Raw genomic sequence first — 16,436 nt, forward strand, 5'->3', positions numbered from 1 at the left:
GAAGTTTTGTCATTCGTGTACCCAGGTTTGTCGTCTAGTACACCATCGCAGGCACTCCTGTCTGTGATGCAGCGTCAAGGGTAACCGCAGCCACGGTCTCCGAGCTGATAGTCCATGCTGCTGCAAACGTCGTCGAACTGTTCGTGCATATGGTTGTTGTCTTGCAAACGATCCCATCTGTTCACTCAGGAATCGAGACGTGGCTGCACGATCCGTTACAACCATGTGGATAACATGGCTGTCATCTCGATTGCTAGTGATACGAGGCCGTTGGGATCCAGCACGGCGTTCCGTATTACTCTCTTGAACCCACCGATTCCATATTCAGCTAACAGTCATTGGATCTCGACCGACGCGAGCAGCAATGTCGCGATACGATAAACCGCAATCGCGATAGGCTACAATCCGACCTTTATCAAAGTCGGAAACGTGACGGTACGCATTTCTCCTCCTTACACGAGGCATCACAACAACGTTTCACCAGGCTACGCCGGTCAACTGCTGTTTGTGTTTGAGAAATCGGTTGGAAACGTTCCTCATGTCAGCACGTTGTAGGTGTCGCCACAGGCGCCAACCTTGTGTGAATGCTCTTAAAAGCTAATCGTTTGCATATCACAGCATCTTCTTCCTGTCGGTTAAATTTCGCTTCTGTTGCACGTCGTCTTCGTGGTGTAGCAATGTTAATGGCCAGTAGTGTATATTTACATAGTATAAACCTACGTCTTATCGATATTGGTGTTACAAAGTGTCCTGCACTGAATTATTCGTCTCCAGAAATGTGTGTTTTAGATATAAAACAAGTTTAAGGATCAGATCACTTTTAGATCTTCCGCTACACGTCGGAGACAATGAGCCCTGGCCTTTGCTCCCTCCACGAGGCGGTCCAGCTGTTGGTTGCACAGTGTATATATGTGACGCATGCTTTCATACAAACAGTCCACAAATTTTGTGCTCGACGCTGCAGGAATACAGTCAATCCTACTACTTGCGAACAAACCACCTTTCCGCAGCCGTTGTCCGATTTTCAATTTTATATCCAAACTGTCCGTTTTGGGACACCTTCCTAATGAAAGCTTTATCTGCTATGTCCTCTCTGCAGCCCCTAGAGGCCTGTAACAGGAGCTATGAAACAACCTGTACATATGAGGGAACATGAAAATTAGGTTATATGTTATTATGGCAGGCAAAGTAACTTTCATTGATTGCTGCACTAGATGTCAAAGAGAGACAGCTACATGACACTATTTCTCAACATAGTTACAAGCGTCGGCCGGCCGGTGTGGCCGAGCGGTTCTAGGCGCTTCAGTCTGGAACCGCGCTGCTGCTACGGTCGCAGGTTCGAATCCTGCCTCGGGCATGGATATGTTCGATGTCCTTAGGTTAGTTAGGTTTAAGTAGTTCTAAGTTCTAGGGGACTGATGACCTCAGATGTTACGTCCCGATAGTGCTCAGAGCCATTTGAACCATTTTTTTGAAGTTCCAAGTGTCTGTGAACAGTGGTCGGAGCGTTCTACAAATCTTTCAATTCCTCGATTGCAGAAATCCACTCCTTGATCATGTAGTCATTACAGGGTAGTTGGAAAGTCTAGCCTTAGGTCCGGAAATACGTGGTTTCCATGTTAAAGACCATTTATTCAGTCATACTGTGTTACGGAGACTGCAGCTTGGAGTGGACAAGCGGTGCGGCGACGTGGTGTACAGTCTTAGTTACTTTGGTGTGTCACGTATGAATGTGTCGTGTGCTTTGTGGAATGCTTTTGTTAAATTTTATTTAATTTACCGTCCAGTTTGTGTTTCATTCCCGTGGACTCAGTAGCTCTTCCTCTGCTGCACCGCGTGCGTATCTTTGTAAACCGAGAGGATCCACGTAAACACCTCGCGTGTTCGCACTGAAGCCCCACCTTCATCGCCGAGTATCTGTGCTCATGTTTGGTAAATTTATTTACAAAATTACTGAGTTGTACTGAATTTCAGAAGTGTGCTATGTTCTCTCAAACTGACCGTTAAAGCCATTCGCGCTCTGATGCAGTTAGCCAGTGAGCTTACATATGGAGTAGGGAAGCTCTCATCTGAATTATATCTTTCGTCGTGTAAGTGATCTGTGTGAACGTGGTGTGTGTGATCTTGATAAATCGTAATCAGTAATTTAGCAGACTTCCTCCACACGTGTCGGCCCGGCTGTTGCGTTGTATAATGTACCACGTGTCGAGATTCACGAGAGACTTGAAACTTCCTGGAAGATTAAAACTGTATGCCGGACCGAGACTCGAACTCGGGACCTTTGCCTTTCGCGGGCAAGTGCTTCTGTGAAGTTTGGAAGGTAGGAGACCAGGTACTGGCGGCGTTAAAGGTGTGAGGACGGGGCGTGAGTCGTGCTTGGGTAGCTCAGATGGTAGAGCACTTGCCCGCAAAAGGCAAAGGTCCAGAGTTCGAGTCTCGGTCCGGCACACAGTTTTAATCTACCAGGAAGTTTCATATCAGCGTATACTCCGCTGTAGAGTGAAAATTTCATTCCATATGAAACTTCATTATTTAAATGTGTGAATCTGCACTCCAACTGCTGAACGACTGAGAAGATGAAACTTCTACGTTATTTGAGTCTGAAACAGCTGGGTAAACCTGAACGTACTGAGCCTACTTTCTCTTTACGTTTTCTTATCATGTCAGCACTGACCCACAATATTCTAGCGCAACGCAATCTGATTGCTAAATTAATTCAACAGAATGGCCCTGACTAAATCTTAACAATAACCTATACATTTCATTAAGCACTTGCCTCACAAAAATCTTCATTGCGCGAACTACTGCAAAACAGCGAGCGTCAATACCGCCAGCCAAATAAAAGCCACTAACCACTAATAGGCATGTGGTTAGCAAAGGAAAGATTTTGTTGCAAACCAAATAATGTGTTTTTTACCTTAATAATGTGACATCCAGTTCAAACACGAATATAAATCGTCATTGACATCCGGTACGAAGATATGTAATCATGAATAATTTTCAGTCTCCAAGTCGGACACTTGCAGATCGTTAGCCTACGCTAACACTTCGGACTTCTACCCTCCATCAATGCTAACTTCTCACATTTAACATCCATCACTGCTGGCTGTTCACCTCCAACTGCCCAACAGTACTTCCAGCACTGCTGGCGACTAACTTCCAGCTATCCAACACTACTGGCGATTAGCTTCCAACAACGAGTCCGACCAGCCACAGAGTCTCTTACAAAGAAAGCGCAGCCAGAGATCCAATGCAAAGCGCTACACGGCGCTGCCAACACAGAAGCAGCCAACTTACACACGCTCCAGCCTTCCAAGTAACTATGTTTTAACTTAACATCGGTGAGTGTCAAATAAATGATTATTGCTAAATTCGTTGCTGTTAGAACCCACAGCGCCATTCTGCTGCCTCGTCAGGATACTTAAAATCAGTCGGTTTGCAACTCCTCTTAATAATGTTTCAATGATATTTATCATGATTATTGTGTATCCAACACATGGATTGGTATTTTATTACATCATCAAATGTTCTGTGAGGTGGCACATTTTTATCAGTTTAGTTAATTAATATTTTAATACATTTGACCCACTAATCAGAAATTTTGTGTTCGGTATTTGTTCGAGGCAAGCGAATGTAATCTCTGTGTAAAGGTTTTTGTAATGCCATTTAGCCTGAAGATGAGGTACTTCCTCGAAACATGTAACAAAATAAATAAATAATACAATACTTAACAAAGGTTGTGAGTGGTAGCGGTAATAAAAAAAACCTTCACATTTATCTTGAGATGGTCACGGTCGAAAAATAGTCAAAATGACTTCAAATTCTTCGAACGTAAGCTCTACTTGCATAGTCATTCTTGGGATTTGAGCAGTCAGAAAAGAGATACTGTACTGGTTCTATCAGTACCTTGCAGTAGTAAAAGACGAGAGGTGTCACTCAATGTTCCTGCAAAATTGTATTGCTGTACAACTCATAGTTCAACAGGTAACGCGTCATACTCATTGAGATGAGTGAATAACTAGCTTTCCTTTAAAAGGTTCACAAATTACACAGACGTTAAAAGCTGTTTCCTACACGAGATTTCTATTCTTTAAAGAATCAGGGTGGGGGGAGAGCGGGGGGGGGGGGGAATAAGGGGGGAGGGGGGGTAGTTAGTGATTGCATTCTGTAGGAGTTCATGGTTTTCTTTATCTTCTTATTGACGAACTGGGCTCATTTAACAACTTGAGTCCTTCATTCTCTGTCGTTGGGACAAGGTGGAATGAAGCAAAAATACGATTTTTGCTTCATTACACCTTGTCCCAATGTCTTTTCCTTTCTTCTGCACACGTTCTTCCCCATTCTTTTAGTTTTTTGCCTGAAAATCTGCTAAATTCGATATTTTATTCTTAAATAAATTTGAGTGTCTTTAATACTGTTTCTCTCTAATTATTTATGTAATTCGTACTGTTGTTGGTTTCTTGTTCCACAAAGACAGGAACATCTGTTTCGTTACGTTATTCTCATTCATTCAGTACAGCTGTGATCAGGTTAACCTCAGATTTACCATTTTTTCTGATATTTTCTGTATATTTTGATAGCTGTCCTCACTGCTTCTCATTTTCCAACCATCAGTAGTTTGCACTACGCCCATATTTTTCTAATAACCCGTCTTTCAAATACCTCTATTCCGCCCAACATATATTGTGTTGTGTTTATTGATTTCTGCATTTAATTACAACACCTAACTTTTTTAAAAATCTTTCAGAGTTCACTGGTGACTTTCTCCAAAAACTGTCCATTCATAGTCCGCATGGTTATTGTCATGCTTTTCCTGTGAACAAAATAAACACTCGACAATCAGTGCTACCGTTTTTTGCATATCAACTGGTCTTCTGACAGCACACACTGCTAACGACTCCTAAAGGCCCATCAGTATTCCAGTACACATCTTGTACGGGTCTTCGTAAACGTAGTGTTTCTTAGACGACTTGTAAAACAGCAGATTGCCCGGTTGCTATATCATAGCACCGTTTCACTGGTCCGCCTGAATTATAACCACTCTCGGGTAAACCCACTAAGATATGCAGTGGTAAGGCCAATGGGAAAAAACCTTCCGGCATTTATCAGCGCGCCTCCTCTGGGTACCTAACGTTTATCTGCAGAAAGCAAACTGATAAGAAAAAAAACTCGAGCTAAATACATATTCCTCGTTTCATCGTTTCGGGTAGAATGGCTCACTGACAGGTGGATACTCCACGCTGATGTGCTGTGATAGAGCGAAGGAATTGTCCAGCATTAATATTGCTTAGACATTTCACACGGCTCATGTGGCAGTATGAAGCGCAGCCGTTTTAAAGGAAGAATGAGCCAGTAGTGTGTTATCAATAAGTAACTGAGCGCTCCGAGCAAAAATTTGCTTACCGTCAGAGAAGATGACACTAATACTATATGACCTCACATTTTGTTTAGATAATGGCTTTAATGCGTCGAGGAAGAATATCCGCGACGTTTCTTCCTGTATGTCATGTCCAGTTGCAGCCATTCATTGGTCATTAGTCCTCAAGATCTGCCAAATTGCTGGGAAGTTGGTTGCCACTCTCTCCCGCTGTTCTAACTGGTTCAGACATTTTCTGTGGTATTAAGATCGAGCGAAATCGTGTCCCATTCGTAGTGTGACAAAGTGTGTCAGCGTTCATCAACTAAACGAGAGACGTACCCGTGCACTATTGCAAACTCGGCTGTTGTAGAAAAAGGGTAGGTCTTCGTCACCTAGGCTGTTGAACTAAACATCTTTGTTCACGCTCACAGTAACCTCAATCTGTTGGCCCACGTCACCGTACAAAACATTACCGAACAAGCCCTGATCTGAATTACACCCAACACACACTTTGGATTAACTGCCTCATTGGGTTCTCTTCGTTTTGAATCATTTCAAAAGCGAGTCGTCCGACTACACTAAACGCCTCCAGTAAATATTGTCCAGCTTCTGCATGTTTCATCTACGTCTACATGTACACTCCGCAAATCACACTTAAGCGCTTGACAGAGGGATCATTGAACCACCTTCACAATAATTTTCCATTATTTCACTCTCGAACAGCGCGCGGAAAAGACGAACAACTCTATCTTTCCCTACGAGCTCTGATTTCCCCGTTTCTCCCTATGTAGGTAGGCCTCAACAAAATATTTTCGCATTCCGAGAAGAAAGTTGGTGAATGAAATGACGTGAGAAGATCCCCCGCAACGAAAAACGCCTTTGTTTTAGTGATGTCCACCCCAAATCCTGTATCTTATCAGTAACACTGCTTCCTCTACTTCGCGACGATACAACACGTACTTTCTCGATGTACTGCGTCAGTCCTATTTGGTAAGGATTCCAGACGGTGCAGCACTATTCGAAACGAGGACAGACAAGCGTAGTGTAGGCAGTTTGCTTAATAGACCTGCTAATTTTCTAAGTGTTCTGCCAATAAAACCCAGTATTTGGTTTGCCTTCCCTCACAACATGGTCTATGCGTTCTTTCCAGATTAAGTTTTTCGTAATTGTAATTTCTAGGTATCTAGTTGAATTTACGGCCTTTAGATTTGACTGATTTATAGTGTAGCCGAAGTTTAACGGACTTCTTGTAGCACTCACATGGATGACCTCATGTTTTTTTCATTTTTTAGGGCCAATTGCCAAATTTTGCACCATACAGATATCTTTTCTAAATCCTATTGCAATTTGTCATCATCTGCAAACAACCTAAGACGACTGCTCAAATTGTCTCCTAGATCGTTTACACAGGTAAGGAACAGCAGAGGGCCGCAAACACGACCTTGGGGAACGCCAGAAATCATTTCTGTTTTACTCGATGACTTTCCGTCAGTTACTACGAGCTGTGGTGTCTCTGACAGGATACCACGAATCCAGTCACATCTTCTGGAAACCTATAAATAAGGAATCAATTTAAAATTCCTTGTCAATAGCACTCAACTCTTGATGTGTGTAAAGGGCTAGTTGTGTTTCACCACAACGATGTTTTTTTAAATCCGTGTTTACTGTGTGTCGCTAGGCCGTTCGCTCTCGAGGTAGTTCATGATGTTCCGACACAATATATGTTGCAAAATCCTGCTGCATATCGATGTTAATGATAATGAGCCTGTAATTTAGTGGATTACTCCTACTACCTTTCTTCAATATTGGTGTGAACTGTGCAACTTTCCAGTCTTTGGGTACGGATCTTTCGTCGAGGGAGCTGTTGTATATGATTGTTGAGTATGGAGCTATTACATCAGCTCTAAAGGGAACCTAATTGGTATACAGTCTGGTTGGGAAGAGTTCAAACATGGTTCAAATGGCTCTGAGCACTATGGGACTTAACACATGAGGTCATCAGTCCCCTAGAACTTAGAACTACTTAAACCTAACTAACCTAAGGACATCACCCACATCCATGCCCGAGGCAGGATTCGAACCTGCGACCGTAGCGGTCACGCGGTTCCAAACTGAAGCGCCTAGAACCGCACGGCCACTCCGGCCGGCTGAACGGAATGAACAATCTAATGAGTGCAGAATATGGATTGAGAGTAAATCGAAGAAAGACGAAAGTAATTAGAAGTAGTAGAAATGAGAACAGCGAGAAAGCATCAGGATTGATGGTCACGAAGTACACTCCTGGAAATTGAAATAAGAACACCGTGAATTCATTGTCCCAGGAAGGGGAAACTTTATTGACACATTCCTGGGGTCAGATACATCACATGATCACACGGACAGAACCACAGGCACATAGACACAGGCAACAGAGCATGCACAATGTCGGCACTAGTACAGTGTATATCCACCTTTCGCAGCAATGCAGGCTGCTATTCTCCCATGGAGACGATTGTAGAGATGCTGGATGTAGTCCTGTGGAACGGCTTGCCATGCCATTTCCACCTGGCGCCTCAGTTGGACCAGCGTTCGTGCTGGACGTGCAGACCGCGTGAGACGACGCTTCATCCAGTCCCAAACATGCTCAATGGGGGACAGATCCGGAGATCTTGCTGGCCAGGGTAGTTGACTTACACCTTCTAGAGCAAGTTGGGTGGCACGGGATACATGCGGACGTCCATTGTCCTGTTGGAACAGCAAGTTCCCTTGCCGGTCTAGGAATGGTAGAACGATGGGTTCTATGACGGTTTGGATGTACCGTGCACTATTCAGTGTCCCCTCGACGATCACCAGTGGTGTACGGCCAGTGTAGGAGATCGCTCCCCACACCATGATGCCGGGTGTTGGCCCTGTGTGCCTCGGTCGTATGCAGTCCTGATTGTGGCGCTCACCTGCACGGCGCCAAACACGCATACGACCATCATTGGCACCAAGGCAGAAGCGACTCTCATCGCTGAAGACGACACGTCTCCATTCGTCCCTCCATTCACGCCTGTCGCGACACCCCTGGAGGCGGGCTGCACGATGTTGGGACGTGAGCGGAAGACGGCCTAACGGTGTGCGGGACCGTAGCCCAGCTTCATGGAGACGGTTGCTAATGGTCCTCGCCGATACCCCAGGAGCAACAGTGTCCCTAATTTGCTGGGAAGTGGCGGTGCGGTCCCCTACGGCACTGCGTAGGATCCTACGGTCTTGGCGTGCATCCGTGCATCGCTGCGGTCCGGTCCCAGGTCGACGGGCACGTGCACCTTCCGCCGACCACTGGCGACAACATCGATGTACTGTGGAGACCTCACGCCCCACGTGTTGAGCAATTCGGCGGTACGTCCACCCGGCCTCCCGCATGCCCACTATACGCCCTCGCTCAAAGTCCGTCAACTGCACACGTCCACGCTGTCGCGGCATGCTACCAGTGTTAAAGACTGCGATGGAGCTCCGTATGCCACGGCAAACTGGCTGACACTGACGGCGGCGGTGCACAAATGCTGCGCAGCTAGCGCCATTCGACGGCCAACACCGCGGTTCCTGGTGTGTCCGCTGTGCCGTGCGTGTGATCATTGCTTGTACAGCCCTCTCGCAGTGTCCGGAGCAAGTATGGTGGGTCTGACACACCGGTGTCAATGTGTTCTTTTTTCCATTTCCAGGAGTGTAGATGAAGTTAAGAAATTCTGGAACCTAGGTAGTAAAGTAATCAATGACGGGCGCAGCTAGGAGGACATCAAAAATGCAAAAAGGGTATTCCTGTCCAAGAGAAGTCCACTAGTATCAAACATAGGCCTTAACTTGAGGAAGAAATTTCTGAGAACGTACGTCTGGAGTACAGCATTGTATGGTAGTGAAACATGGGCTGTGGGAAAACCGGAACAGAAGAGAATCGAAACATTGGAGATGTGGTGGTTCTGCGCAGAATCGGAGAGGGCACAGGATGATAGGACATGTATTAAGACAGGAGGGAATGACTTGCTTGGTACCGGTCGCGGTGGTCTCGCGGTTCTAGGCGTGCAGTCCGGAACCGCGCGACTGCTACGGTCGCAGGTTCGAATCCTGCCTCGGGCATGGATGTGTGTGATGTCCTTCGGTTAGTTAGGTTTAAGTAGTTCTAAGTTCCAGGGGACTGATGACCACAGCCGTTAAGTCCCATAGTGCTCAGAGCCATTTGAACCATTTGACTTGCTTGGTACTAGGGGCAACTGAAGAGGGCAAAAACTGTAGAGGAAGACAGTGGCTGGAATACATCCAGTAAATAGTGGAGGAAGTACGTTGCAAGTGCTACTCTGAGATGAAGAGGTTGGCACAGGAGCGAAATTCGTGGCAGGCCCCATCAAACCAGTCGGAAGACTGACCCCCTAAAATGAAAAAAAAGGATAAGGACGACACATATGGTTTATTAAGAACCAAGCTTTTTATCATAGCCTCACGCTAGCTCCCCTTATTTACTTCAATGTTACAGCTGTGTCCATGAGCTGAACATTTGGGTTATTGGCATTCACAGGAATAACGCTCTATGCCATGATTACAACGCTGTAGTGAATCTAGGTCCTAGATGCTCTAGCACAGTATATGAACTAGCCGAAGATGAACTCGAGGCGCTAGTCTCCACCTGATGAGCTTCCTGCGGCTCATCACCCACAGCCTACTGATGGAGAAACTTTCATCCAACAACACCACATCGAAGGGTGTTGCTAGCACTGAACTTCAGTATGGAACCACCAACAGGGTCTCTGAGGGTCTGCATTTCTCTTCAACCTCCATGCACCTCTGGGTGCTGAAATCTGCTAGTCTGGTAGCAAGCAGGGCAACCAGTCACACAACTACCGACACCAGCTATACCGCTCTGATGGGTCATCAAAATCATCATAGAATTTGGAGTGGGACCGTGAACACTCCAGCAGCCAACATGAGACAACTTCACCACTTCACACTGGTCCCAATACCTCGGCTGGGTATGCAGATGCTGAGTCTACAGGTCTCAACTATTAGGTTGGTGCATAAGTTCATCACGTTTTTGTTTTGCATGTTGGTATTCTGGTTGCTATGGGTTTATTTATCGATTGTCATTTGACTTCACACACTCAATTTCTGTTTATTTGGAGACAATGAGTGGAGCTGTAGACGTTAGAAAATGGAGTGCCATTAGGAGAAATTGGAACATATCCGACATATTCTTCTGTTTGGGTTCAATAGAGGGGTGACAGTAGTGGAGGCAACCAGAAACATTTGCGTCATGTATAAAGATTATCCCATCCATTGGATAGAGCTTTGGAAGAAAACGAGCTCTTTTTTTTTTTTTTTTTGTAATAGAATCTTTTCCATATTAGTGGCTCTTCACATTCAGGAAGACATTCATGGTTGATAAAGATCGTTTAAACACATTAATCCACTATTACACACGTCATTGTACTTGAGAACTAGCAGATTTGATGAAGTACGATCATTCCACAACTGTGCTACATTTGCATGCAATGGGGTAGCTTCAAAAAATAGGGTGTACGGGTACTGCTTACTGTAGTCGAAAATCACAAAAATCAGTGGGTGGTGATATGTGCTGCTTGCTTGTCAGTAATTGGCTCATGAACAATACTGACTATTTCTATCCTATATCGTTACTGGCGACGGGAAATAGTTTTTTACCCTAAGATAGGGAAAAGAAAGGAACGGTAGACCCCAAACAAAGTAGCAACAGCCTGTACAAAGGTCTCTGTGCATCGACAAAAGCTAATGTTATCCACATCCGATGGGACAGCGATGGTATGAGGTACTACGAATTGCTTCCCTAAGGTGCACTGCTGACATATATTGTCAACTATTGAGACGTTTTGCAGAGCAAGAACAACGATCAGGAAAACTGCATGACGTGATCCTACTCAAGGATAACACCAGCGAGCATTCTGCTAGACTGACAAAAAACGCTCTACAGGAGTTGGGTTGGGGAGTCGTTTCGCACCCATCTCATTCACTCGATCTTGTGCCCTAAGATTTTCATATTCTCCTCTCTCTAACCATCAACTTTCAAGTTACCTTCTTTCCAGATGAAAATGAGCACCGAACATGGCGCAGCTCGACGAGTTCTTCACCTCCAAACGATATCCTATCAACAGTCACAAACTCGTAAAGTTACTCCAGCCTTCAGAATGAGATTTTCACTCTGCGACGGAGTGTGCGCTGATATGAAACTTCCTGGCAGATTAAAACTGTGTGCCGGACCGAGACTCGAACTCAGGACCTTTGCCTTTCGCGGGCAAGTGCTCTTCCAACTGAGCTACCCAAGCACGACTCACGGCCCGTCCTCACAACCTTAATTCCGCCAGTACCTCGTCTCCTACTTTCCAAACTTCACAGAAGCTCTTCTGCGAACCGAGATCGAGTCTCGGTCGGGCACACAGTTTTAATACTGCAGCCTTGCCAGACTGTTGTAAATAGTAAAGTATACTATACTATCGATGACTAAAATCTCTGTTATGTAAAAACGGTAGTAGTTTGTGCACCATTTCAAACAGAATTATGAACACAGCTGAATGAAGCACAAGCCAAGGCTAGCGTGGATGAAGGTAAACACTGCGAATAAATGATTGTACTTTAATTAAGGTGTAGTAGCGTCAAAGACGGTTCACCTGTTCTCTGTACTAGTATGCCCTTTGTTAACTGTAAATAGGTTATTTAAAGATATCTAGTTATTTGTAAGGGAGGGCCTGAAGATTCCGACCTTGGCATGTAAAATAAATGAACAAACAGATGCGATCAGTTGTCTGTGCAGCAGGTTATTAACTGCTGGCCTCCCGGTGGAGATGAATGCCTACAGCGCTAGGGACAAGCTGGTCTCGCCGTATTGCCGCCGCATTTAATGGCCCGGAGACGAGCGCCGGGGCGGCTTTGTCCCCCGCGCGTCTGGCGACCCCGCCAGGACGCCTTCCCCCGGCGTCCCCCGTCCGTGTAGACACTTGTCGCGTCGCCTGGACACACAATCACTGCACTGCCGGCAGGGGCGCGTAATCTGTGTAAGCGACACGACGCGCAGCATATTGGCGCTGCCGGCAGGCGCTGGATACTGGATACTGCCTGGCGGCGCCCCCGGCTCGTTTAGTCGCCCCCGCACACACACACACACACACACACACACACACACACACACCCCACTCCCTCCCGGCCAGCCACGGCGCCGTGGGGCGCGCCGGCCACCCCACTTCCCCCCAGGCCAATTCACTTAGTGAACTTCGCGGAAGGAAGAACCGGCGCGCGTGTGTCTCCTGCACGACGGCTTTGTGACTGCCCGAAAGGGGGCCACAGCGCCTGCTGAACTGCGCTCGTGCAGCCAGCGTATGAGGGTGGTATCGTGAGTCCGGCAACAAAAGTAAAGTTTGTTTCGTAAACAACTCTCCTTACGTCTCGACACTGTTCCCTTTCAGGGATACACACTGAGATTACGATGGGACAGCGACATGCACATTTACAGATGGCCGTACTGTCGTGTATACAAGGCATGAAAGTGCAGTGCATTGATGGAGCTACTAAAATGTAAACTTTCACGGCCGGAAATATCATGTCCATTATAATTATCCAGGCTGTTATGCCGTGGTCGATTGATGAATTCTGTGGTGATTCCCAACGTTTCGTCTCGCCAGTGTGTGTGTTGGACCTTCCATCAAGCTACGGACCCCATTGAAGATGTCTCCCGCAGTCGGAGACGAAACGTTGGAAATCACCACAGAATTCATCAATCGACCACGGCATAACAGCCCGGATAATTATAATGGACATTGATGGAGCTGTCATTTGTACTCAGATGCTTCATGTGAAAGGCTCCCAACGTGTTATGGCCACACAATGGGAATTAACAGGCTTTGAACGTGGAATGGTGGTTGAAGCTGGACGCTTGAGACACGCCGTTTCGTTAGGTAATTCAACATTCCGAATCCGTGCGTTAATTCAGTTGGGAAGAGTGATCTAAGGCTGAGGCAACCTGGCTCACAATTGTCTTATACCCTTCTTAATCCGAGCACTTCGTTCTTGGTCGTTGTTGTTGTTGTTGTCTTCAGTCCTGAGACTGGTTTGATGCAGCTCTCCATGTTACTCTATCCTGTGCAAGCTTCTTCATCTCCCAGTACTTACTGCAACCTACATCCTTCTGAATCTGCTTAGTGTATTCATCTCTTGCTCTCCCTCTACGATTTTTACCCTCCACGCTGCCCTCCAATGCTAAATTTCTGATCCCCTCATGCCTCAGAACATGTCCTATCAACCGGTCCCTTCTTCTTGTGAAGTTGTGCCACAAACTCCTCTTCTCCCCAATTCTATTCAATACCTTCTCATTAGTTATGTGATCTACCCATCTAATCTTCAGCATTCTTCTGTAGCACCACATTTCGAAAGCTTCTATTCTCTTCTTGTCCAAACTATTTATCGGCCATGTTTCACTTCCATACATGGCTACACTCCATACAAATACTTTAAGAAAGTTCTTGGTCATCTACTTTTATTATTCCCTCTTGACTCTTGTACATATTGTATATGACCCCTCTCTCGCTATAGCTTACCCCTGCTTTCTTCAGAATTTCAAACATCTTGCACCATTTTACATCGTCGAACGCTTTTTCCAGGTCGACAAATCCTATGTAAGTGTCTTGATTTTTCTTTAGCCTTGCTTCCATTATTAACCGCAACGTCAGAATTGCCTCTCTCGTCCCTTTACTTTTCCTAAAGCCAAACTGATCGTCACCTAGCGCATTCTCAATTTTCTTTTCCATTCTTCTGTATATTATTCTTGCAAGCAACTTGGATCCATGAGATGTTAAGCTGATTGTGCGATAATCCTCGCACTTGTCAGGTCTTGCCATCTTCGGAATAGTGTGGATGATGCTTTTTCGAAAGTCAGAAAGTCAGATGTTATGTCGCCAGACTGATACATTCTAAGCACCAACGTGAATAGTCGTTTTGTTGCCACTTCTCCCAACGATTTTAGAAATCTGAAGGAATGTTATCTACCCGTTTGCCTTATTTGATCTTAAGTCCTCTAAAGCTTATTAAATTCTGATTCTAACACTGGGTCCCCTATCTCTTCTAAATCGACTCCTGTTTCTTCTTTTATCACATCAGACAAATCTTCCTCCTCATAGAGGCTTTCAAAATATTATTTCCACCTATCGGCTCTCTCTTCCGCATTTAACAGTGGAATCCCATTGCACCTTAGTGTTATAACCCTTGCTTTTTGATGTGTCGACAGAAGTGTCGACACAGTGTGGTTTGAGGGGACCGTAATGCACGCTATAAGCTCACGAAGGATGGAGTGAGGTCTGAAACAGGATACGTAATGAATGCTATAAAGAAAAGTACGTAGCTGCTGGAATACTTAACTTTAATCCATCCTTGTGGTACATCGCTCTTGACGAGACAAGTGAGACTCTTTAGATACAAGCTATGTAAGGCTAATGGCGCCTTGCTAGGTCGTAGCCATTGACTTAGCTGAAGGCTTTTCTAACTATCTGCTCTGCAAATGAGCGAGGCTTCGTCAGTGTGCATCGCTAGCTACGTCGTCCGTACAACTGGGCGAGTGCTCGTACGTCTCTCTAGACCTGCCGTGTGGTGGCGCTCGGTCTGCTATCACTGAAAGTGGCGACACGCGGGTCCGACATGTACTAATGGACCGCGGCCGATTTAAAGCTACCACCTAGCAAGTGTGGTGTCTGGCGGTGACACCACACTTTTAATGTCACCTAAGGTTGTTTTGACTTTCCTCTATGCTGAGTCTGTCCTTCCGACAATCATTTCTTTTCGATGGCTTCACATTTATCATTTCGTCTTAGCTTCCTTGAACTTCCTATTTATTTTATTCCTCAGAGACTTGTATTTCTGTATTCCTGAATTTCCCGGAACACTTTTGTACTTACTTCTTATTCTACTATATTCACTTAACAGGTTTTTAACGTGTCAGTTCCTTCCTAGGTGCTCTTGTGTAAGAGATAGACATCTTGCAGAATGTCTTACAAGCTAACGAATATGCTTGTCTCACTTCCTTTGGTTTTTATCATAGTCTTCTTCCTGAGGACTGGCTATTCTCACTCAGCAGACGGTGTCATAATGCGTCGAAGAGCTGAATCATTTTTTATGTACCGACTTGCATCTTGCTTCCTCCCTGCCTCTGGCATGGCCGGCCGGAGTGGCCGAGCGCTTCAGTCTGGAGCCGCGCGACCGCTACGGTCGCAGGTTCCAATCCTGCCTCGGGCATGCATGTGTGTGATGTCCTTAGGTTAGTTAGGTTTAAGTAGTTTAAGTTCTAGGGGACTTACGACCTCAGATGTTGAGTCCCATAGTGCTCAGAGCCATTTGAACCTTTTTTGCCTCTGGCGTGACTTGATTTTTCCTGTGGCAATGTTAATGAATTTTATTAAAAATTTCTAATTTCTTACCCCTTACTATTCTGTGCCATAACAGTACACTGCCTGACAGAAAAAAGTGAAGCACCCAGAAGTGGAAACTTCGCTGTTTGAGAGGGTCTGTGAGGTTATAACAATCATTACAAAACGGAGTCGAATTCACAGGGAAATAGACAGTATGAGTTCACTTATCAGACCACTCTTGGCTGGATCCGTGCATTAATCAGGTTTGGAAGAGTGATGTAAAGCTGAAGCAACCTGGCTCACAATTGTTGTAACTGGCCCTTGATATCCTGGGTAATGAAACAGGTGGTGTTGACATCGGAGTTTGTCCCACACACGTTCTACTGGAGACAGATGTGGGCAACATGCTGACCATAAGAGTATCTCAACATCAGCAAGACGTTCATAGAAACACTCGCCATGTGTGGGTGAGCATTGTTCTATTGAAAAGTGGCGCCAATATATCGCCACGGGAGAAGTAACATATGAGAACGTAGAATGTCCATTACGTAAGATTGAGATATCGGAGTGCCCTCAGTGATTTGAATTTATGTCGTGGTGCCATGCCGTAACGCCAAAATTAACACTGCCATACCCTCCTGAAATGCTGGAAGAATAAGGCCTCCCTTTAGTTAGTGGCCAATTCACCGCTGAACGCAATGCGACAC

This window comes from Schistocerca americana, chromosome 9 (assembly GCF_021461395.2).
Source record: "Schistocerca americana isolate TAMUIC-IGC-003095 chromosome 9, iqSchAmer2.1, whole genome shotgun sequence".
Lineage (NCBI taxonomy): Eukaryota > Metazoa > Arthropoda > Insecta > Orthoptera > Acrididae > Schistocerca > Schistocerca americana.